Consider the following 7,640-nt stretch of genomic DNA (forward strand, 5'->3'; position numbering starts at 1 on the left):
AGGTGAGGTAGTATATGTTATATGCAAGTCAGCAGAGCAGGTTAGGATCTCTAACAGAGAGGTCTATCCAGGACTACTGGAAAGATCAGATGAGAGGTGGACCTCCAAGAGGGTGATATATACGGAGAGAAAGGTCCACACATGAATAAATGTGTTTATGGGATACATATATATATATTATGTACATATGTTCATTATAATGTCTATACATATATACATGCATAATAAATATGATCTATCTCTTCATTGTCATTTGGGTGGCCCACATTATTAATTCTTTGGATGTGGTAAGGTGCCATGACTTAGTCATTAATTCTGATGTTATGCAAACAAGTTGTTTTTTTTAAGGAAAAAACTTTAGAGATATTAAAAGCATTCTATAACTTCCTAAATGCCATCCAACCTCCTGGGCCATTTTCAATCTGATTCTCTTCAAAGTCTGGCCAAATTCATGTTTTAACATATTAGATCTATGTAATGCATATACAACTTCATACCTTAAAATGAACAAAAACATTGTTCTTCCAATTGGCTTTTCTTCTGTGAATCATAGAATCATGAATTTAGAGGCAGAAGGTACCTCAGAGGCAATTTAATCCAAGTCCCTCCCTTTTAGAGATGCAGATGCTTTGCCCATGAAGACTGATTGATCTGCCCAAGATCACATAAACAGTAAGCATCATGGGGATCTGAATCCAGGGTCTCCAATAGTTAAACTCAAATCTTTTTAATGATTATGGCTCTGGTATGTAAAACTGTGATGAAATGAGCACACTCTCATCCACAAAGAGGAGCCTCAGGAGTACTTCACCATTTATAATGAACCCAACTTCTTTTTGGAGATTTTGATAGCTATCCTCTATGACAATCGAGTCTTCCACTTAGGTTGCTTATTTTGTAATAGTAATAAAAATCAAAAGACTGAAAAATAAAGTTATCTTTGTTGTTACTTCTTTCAAGGAATGTTGTATGATTTTGTCACATGCATGGGAGAAATGTTCACCTTGTTGAAGGAGAGACTTTGAAGTGATATTTTGATGTACTAACAGCTTTTTAAAATCAAACAATGAAAATGCTATGATTTTGTATACTGTACACTATTTAGTCAACTCTATGACTACATTGTTCTCATTTTAAAGCTCTATCAATGGTTTTTCAATATTTGAAATTATTTATTTTGTAGGGATAAATAATTAGGCATAAATGTTGGTATTTATTGATGTTTCCTAAGTTGCCTTTTTTTGGTAGTAATATTATGTTACTGTTCCTGCTCTTTAAGATATCTTGAGAATGGATGACAGTAGTTCTTTCTCTTTCACAAATTTTCTCTGGGTATTTTTTAATAAGTCCAGCTACTTGATCCATCTCATTTTCCTCTTGTACTCTTTCTACTTCTTACTATAGCATCTAGACCTATGAGGTTTGAGTCTAAATATGGTCAATTCTCAATATTGGTGAAGAAGAATTTTTTATAATGAGAAATCTTTTTTGTTTTCTAACTGCTAACCTCCTAATTACAGTCTTAACTATTGATGAGATGATCTGACTTAATTTAATTTCTTGCCAAGACTTCTTTAAATTTCTTTTTCCCTCTACTGCTTATTCTTATAACTCATATTCAGCTTGGACAACCTTTGGCAAACTTAAGGAATCAATCAAAAATGTTAATTAATTTCTTCATTGTAATCATATAGGAGATAAAATTAATTAAACAATCTCTACTTCAGATGATTTCACATTAGATCATGGAAGGCAAGGCCCATTAGGAGTAAAAAATAGAACAGATAAAAAGAAGCAAGGAAGTTTGAGAAGGAGGACACTAGTAGTTGAGACTTCACATAGAAGGTGATGCTTAAGGTGCACCTTGAAGCAAGAGTGGAATTCTATAATGTAAAAAAGGAAGGAATACCTTCCAAACATTTAGAACAGTCTATAAAAATGCTTAGAGATGGAAGACAATGTTGTGTAGGAGAAAGAGCAAGTGGACAGTTAGGCTGGAAAGAAATTAATTAAATAAAAAGCAATAATGGTCTACTATATGATACCTACTGTGATTTGTGCTGAAGATACAAAGAGAAACTCAAAATGAGTCCTACCTTCAATAGGTATGAATTCAATTAAGTTAGAAGGTAGAGAAGAATAATGTGTCATAAGCCTAGAATTGTGAATCAGATAGTAAAGGGCTTCAACTGCCAAAGAGAGGGCTTTATATTTTTCTGGAAGTAATGATAATAATTAATAATGAGCTAATATTTATATAATGCCTCCTCTGAGCCTGACTCTTTGCTAAGTGCTTTACAATTATAATCTCATTTGCTCCTCACAATGAACCTGGGAAGAAAGTGCTCTTATAATCCTTCTCTTATAGATAAGGAAACTGAGGCAAACAGGTTAAGTGAATTGCTCAGTCACAGAACTAGTTATATCTTAAGTAAGATTTGAACTCAGGTCTTCTGACTGTAGGACCAGTGCTTTATCCAATTAGTAAGCAAACCACAACAGAAAACCACTGGATTTTTTTTTTTTGAGTTGAGAAGTGATATGGTCTTAACTACGCCTAAAGAATATCAATTTAAAGCTGTATTAAGAATGGATTGGAAATGGGAAATGTCTAAAGAAAGTGAAACTAATTAGAAGGCTAGTGCAATATGCTTTTGAGGAGTAGTGAGAACTTGAAGTAAGGTGGTAGCCACGTGAGCAGTAGGAAGGGAATGGGTGGCAGCAGTTTAGAGGTAGAATGGACAAGAAGGACAAGAATTGACAATGTATTCAATGTGGAAGAATGAAGGATAGGGAGGAGGGGGCATGACTCTAAGTTTGTATTATTCAGATGACCACAAGGTTGAGGGCATCTTTAAAAATAGCAGAGTTAGGAAGAAGAGAAGGCTTAGGAGAAAATAAATAAATTCTGTTTTAGATCAATTTTATTTGAGATCCCTACAAGATTTCCAGTTGGAAAGCATCCAATATACATTTGGTGATATGCAGTTTGTATAGAGACCGAGTTGTCACAAAACCCTGAGAGGAGAACATTTTCAGGAAGAGGGTTCCTGCCTAATACTACAAAGAAGTCAAAAGGAATGAAGTTTGGGGAGAAGCCATTGGGTTTGCATTTAAGAGACTATCGATACCTTTGGAGACAACAGTGTTAGTTTATTGTTTAAGCCACAAGCCAAACTGCAAGGGGGGAGGGGGTTAGTTAAGAAATTAATAAGAGAAGTAAAGTCAAAAAGATAGCTAGTTTCTTGTCTGAATGTGACTAAAAAGGGAAGAAGAGAGAGAGAGTAGTGTGATGAGATGTTAAGGCGAAGGAGGGTGTGAAGGATAACAGAGGCTTGCAAAGGCCACTAAGAGCAGCTCACGACTCAGGTCCAACAGTTTTTTTCACTACCATGAGATACTAGAGGCCTGTGATGTCAAACTCAAATACAAATGGGGGCCACTAACCAGTACATATAGATCGGTGGGGGCACATATTGACTTAGAAAACAACATATTACCATTATCTATGTTCTATTACATTCTAAATTATTTGCAGAGTAGATGAAAACTTGTAACAAATAAAGGGAGTTTTTTTTATTTGACTTTTCATTATATTTCACTGAACTACAGGTTCAAACCCTAAACCTAATTGCAGAAAACTTATATGTCTATAAAGAGCAGCAAGCATTAAATGAGAAGAATTGTTCTGTGAATGGATGCCTATGTTCAAATAGCACCATTTTAGCACAAGGCAAAAACTGAGTATTACTCCCCAAATTGACCTAGGGATTGTCTTTCTCATGCTTTTCTGGGAACAAGAGAAAATTAAGTAAAATACTGACCACCCTGTCCCTGCTTAGAACTCCTCTCATTTCCTTCCTTCTCCTATACTCACAGTTTCCACCATTCAACATGTTATAAGTTATAACTTAGTTATAAGTTTTATATATATATAGATATATATAAGTATAAGTATAAGGAGTTATAAGTCAGAGCTGAAAGATAAGACACCCTCTGTGGATTTTTGTCTTGTAAAAAAGAATTGATTGTCCTTTTACTTTATTTGTGTACCTGACACTTCCATTATTTTTAATGGTTAATTAAAATTGAAAATAATGAATTGAAATTGGTGATTTTATATGTGGTAGTCATTTTTAAAAGGCCTCTTAGAAAACATAAAGATGGAAGCTACTCTGTTCTTCAAATTTACTACCCTCCACAAATGAATTCAGAAAGTAGAAGACAGAGTTGCTGTCACCTGAATCTTAATCTACTTGGTCCTATTAACTGACCTAGGCATACAGCAGAAAATAGAGTCTAGGATCTCTAAGCCATATATATATATATATATGTATATATATATATATATATATATATATACATATATATATATATAAATAATCCCAATTCTCCATGAGGAGAATAAATAATTTCAAAGACAATTTCAATTACAAAGTATTGGAAGGCCTACAAACAAAACAGGAAAAAAAAGCTTCTGTTTTTTTCTGCTGGTATCACAGAGATAGGGATCGGTAGATATGTATTGCTAAACTCAAAGCTCAATAAATTTATAAATGGTCTCCTAAGAGTATGTACCATTCTGTTAAATATAATCCTCCATCATTATTTATGAAAAAAACTGGATGGTTTATAAAAAGAAGAGAAATAGATTAAAAGGTATGAAGACATTTGTTTTTTTTTCTTTTAAATTAGTGCTTCTTGAGATTAAAAAAACACAATTTAAATTTCTGAATTTTATTAAAGGCCAGGTGGATTATACAATACAAAGACTAAAAGGACAATTACTTTGTTTCTTCTTCAAAATTTTAGCTGCCCAATGCTCATGCATTTAATAGACATTTAATAGTCCTCAATGGAAGAAACAAAGACTTTAAATTGAAATTAAAATCTATAATCCTTTGAAATGATGGAATTACTTTCACATTAGTCCTAGCACTGTGTTTAGGGGTTGGAGGGAGTAGGGAATTAATTTGCTAGAGCAAGTGGTACAAATGGAGTTGGAAGGAAGAGTTCCAGGGCATCCCAACTCCATTAGTATTCATGCTGGTTGAATATAGGGCAATAGAAGAAGAGACAATAATCTTGAGTCTCACTGTTCTCTATTGATCAGATTGTTATTCGAGTAGTGTGGGACAAGATTTCATTATTTAACATTTGTAGCAAATGATCATTCATTTATGTCTTATGAGAAATTTGTAATAAAATAGAAAATAACTTCGATAGTGAAAATAATCACTCATTCTAATTATTTGAGCTCTCTTGGTGTCCCTAAATATATCTGTCGTTTTTGCCACTGAGCTTAATTAAACTGAGGTGGCTGGATTAATTAAAACCACAATAAACATAAGACTAAATAATAAAATACCAGTTTTTATTTCTTCTTTTTTGGGAAATTTTACAAGATGCTGTTTTAATTTTAGGTGATGAGTTTTTTAAAGTTTGTTTGGGTGACATAAAAAGTCATTTGGGGGTCTGTGAACACTTCAAATAAGCTAATAATAAAATTTGAGCTAGAAAAAAAATTGTTACTATGCTGCAAAAAATTCAAATATCCATTTGAAACAATACTATCATGCCATAATAATGGTCCAACTTTAAATACATTTCTTAAAATATTGTCCTCAAATTTTTAAATCCATCCTATTTAACAATTTAACAGGCTAGTTTGATAATCTGAACTCATCAAAGATAAACCAATATAATTCAAAAACTTCCAAGAAAAAATATACAATTCCACTGCTGAGTAAATACCAATACATGTATTTAATGCCTGAAAATATAACATGTACTTGTGCTAATTCTAAGATTTGTATTATTGCAATCCAAGAGAATTTCAAATAATCTTTCTTAAAGTAAATGTTTTAAATGGAGATAGATGTGGTAAATAAACCAAAACTCATGTGTGCATAAACGTCCTTCCTCTATTCAGCATCAAAAAAGAACTAATTATTGTACAAAACAGAACAAATTTGGAAAGACAATGTTATTATCCCATCAGCATCTTCAGAGAGTCCTCAATTGTACTGTTAAGTTTTTTTTTTTTCTTTCTGGCAAACATGAAACAATGAGCTGCAATACACAAGAACTATCAAAAGGGAGCACTTTTGAGCCACTGAAATCCTGTGTCAGCCTGAAAACCTCAATCTCCAACTACAGACAATGATACTATCTCAGGTATTTTATGTGCTAAAATGATCATTAAAAATTAAGCACCACATATAAGCTGCCATTTAGAATATTAATTTACCTTTACTAATCATCTTTTTAACTTGAGGCTAAAAGAGTTCACTTACCATTCGGATATTCAGGTTTAGTCCAGGAGATGTTAAAAGAGTCAGATGAATAAGACTGGGCTGTAGGAGCAGGAACACCTTCTGGGACAGTCTCATCAGTTAAAGCGATGCTGATCTCACTGATTTTGCATCCCCCTCCTGTGCAAGCCTTAAAATACGAAAGAGAACCAAATAAATGTATTGTTCCCAATGCCCCAACTGCTCAAATGAAAACTGATATAGGAGACTTTTCATTTGATATCTCAACTTATGCTAGATAGCAAAGAGCTTAAGATAACCATAATTCCTTTCCTGATCACTCTGAAAATGATTGTAGCTCAGTGATTAAGTTTAGCTTTTAAGGTTTTTAGTTTTGTAATTTTAAGAGATGGACCAGACATCTATGAATATTATTAAGAAAGCGCAACTCTATGAATTATACATATATGTTATATGTCATTACTGTTTACATATCATTACTGAAATTACCTCGAGTCTATTGCTAAGAAATTAAACTGTACTCAGACCATGCAAGAAAAGAGTATCCCAAACTCAATGCAGTACAACTTTAGTGCAAACAAATTCACTCTGCAGAAATTGAAAGAAAGGTCTAAGAGAATTCCTTTTTATTTCCAGTAGAGTGATCATGTTATTAGAGTTTACATAAAATGTGAAAAATGAATAAAACATTATTTATCATAAATCAATACATAAAAGTTGTTGAGTGCATCTTTAATGGATAGAAGGGTCAAATCATTTGAGTTTCAGGTGCTAGAGGAGATTAAATCCACCACATGGCTAGCAACAAACTTAAAATGATCACAATGCCAGGTTCTTGCCTACTAAGACATTCATCCTGCCAGGGATAATTAATGTGTAAAAAATATTCAGAAACTCATCCTATATACTTATAAAATAAAGAAAAATTAATGTAGAAAAAATTGATATATTGGAGAAATAATTCCATTATTTGAATAAATCATTTGAATAAAGATTTCTATAATAAATTTTAATACATACAAAATGATTCTCCCAAATGTATTGACCAAGAAATAGCAATATATATGTATTTGAAAGGCATATTTAAGCTAATATTTGAGAACTGCTAGGAGCTAATTATAATTTATAATAATTTCAAAGGTATTTACTTAAATTTGAACTAAATTATTAAGAAAATGAAGTAAAAATCACAGAAGATGTACAAATTCTGATACTTTTTTAAAGCAAATAAGCAATGATTTTAAAATCAAAACATCTGTGTATATTAATGTGTGTGTGTCTGTCTCATAATTTGGTCCTTTAGCCTTCATTTGTAATGCTTCTAACAGAAGGGTTTTGTGGTTACCCTCATTCATCCAAACAAAA

The 7,640-nt window shown here is 32.4% G+C and overlaps 1 protein-coding gene across 1 annotated transcript in view; it reads right to left on the reverse strand.

Annotated features, from left to right (window-relative positions):
- The window catches only part of LOC130457142 (usherin-like), a 195,773-nt gene extending 188,632 nt beyond the window's left edge, over positions 1–7,141 (reverse strand). The window contains exon 1 of the mRNA XM_056815926.1: positions 6,297–7,141. The gene's annotated coding sequence lies outside the window, so the exon portion shown is untranslated. The remainder of the gene's footprint in view (positions 1–6,296) is intronic.
- Positions 7,142–7,640: the final 499 nt, after the last annotated feature.

Source organism: Monodelphis domestica, chromosome 2 (assembly GCF_027887165.1).
Source record: "Monodelphis domestica isolate mMonDom1 chromosome 2, mMonDom1.pri, whole genome shotgun sequence".
NCBI lineage: Eukaryota > Metazoa > Chordata > Mammalia > Didelphimorphia > Didelphidae > Monodelphis > Monodelphis domestica.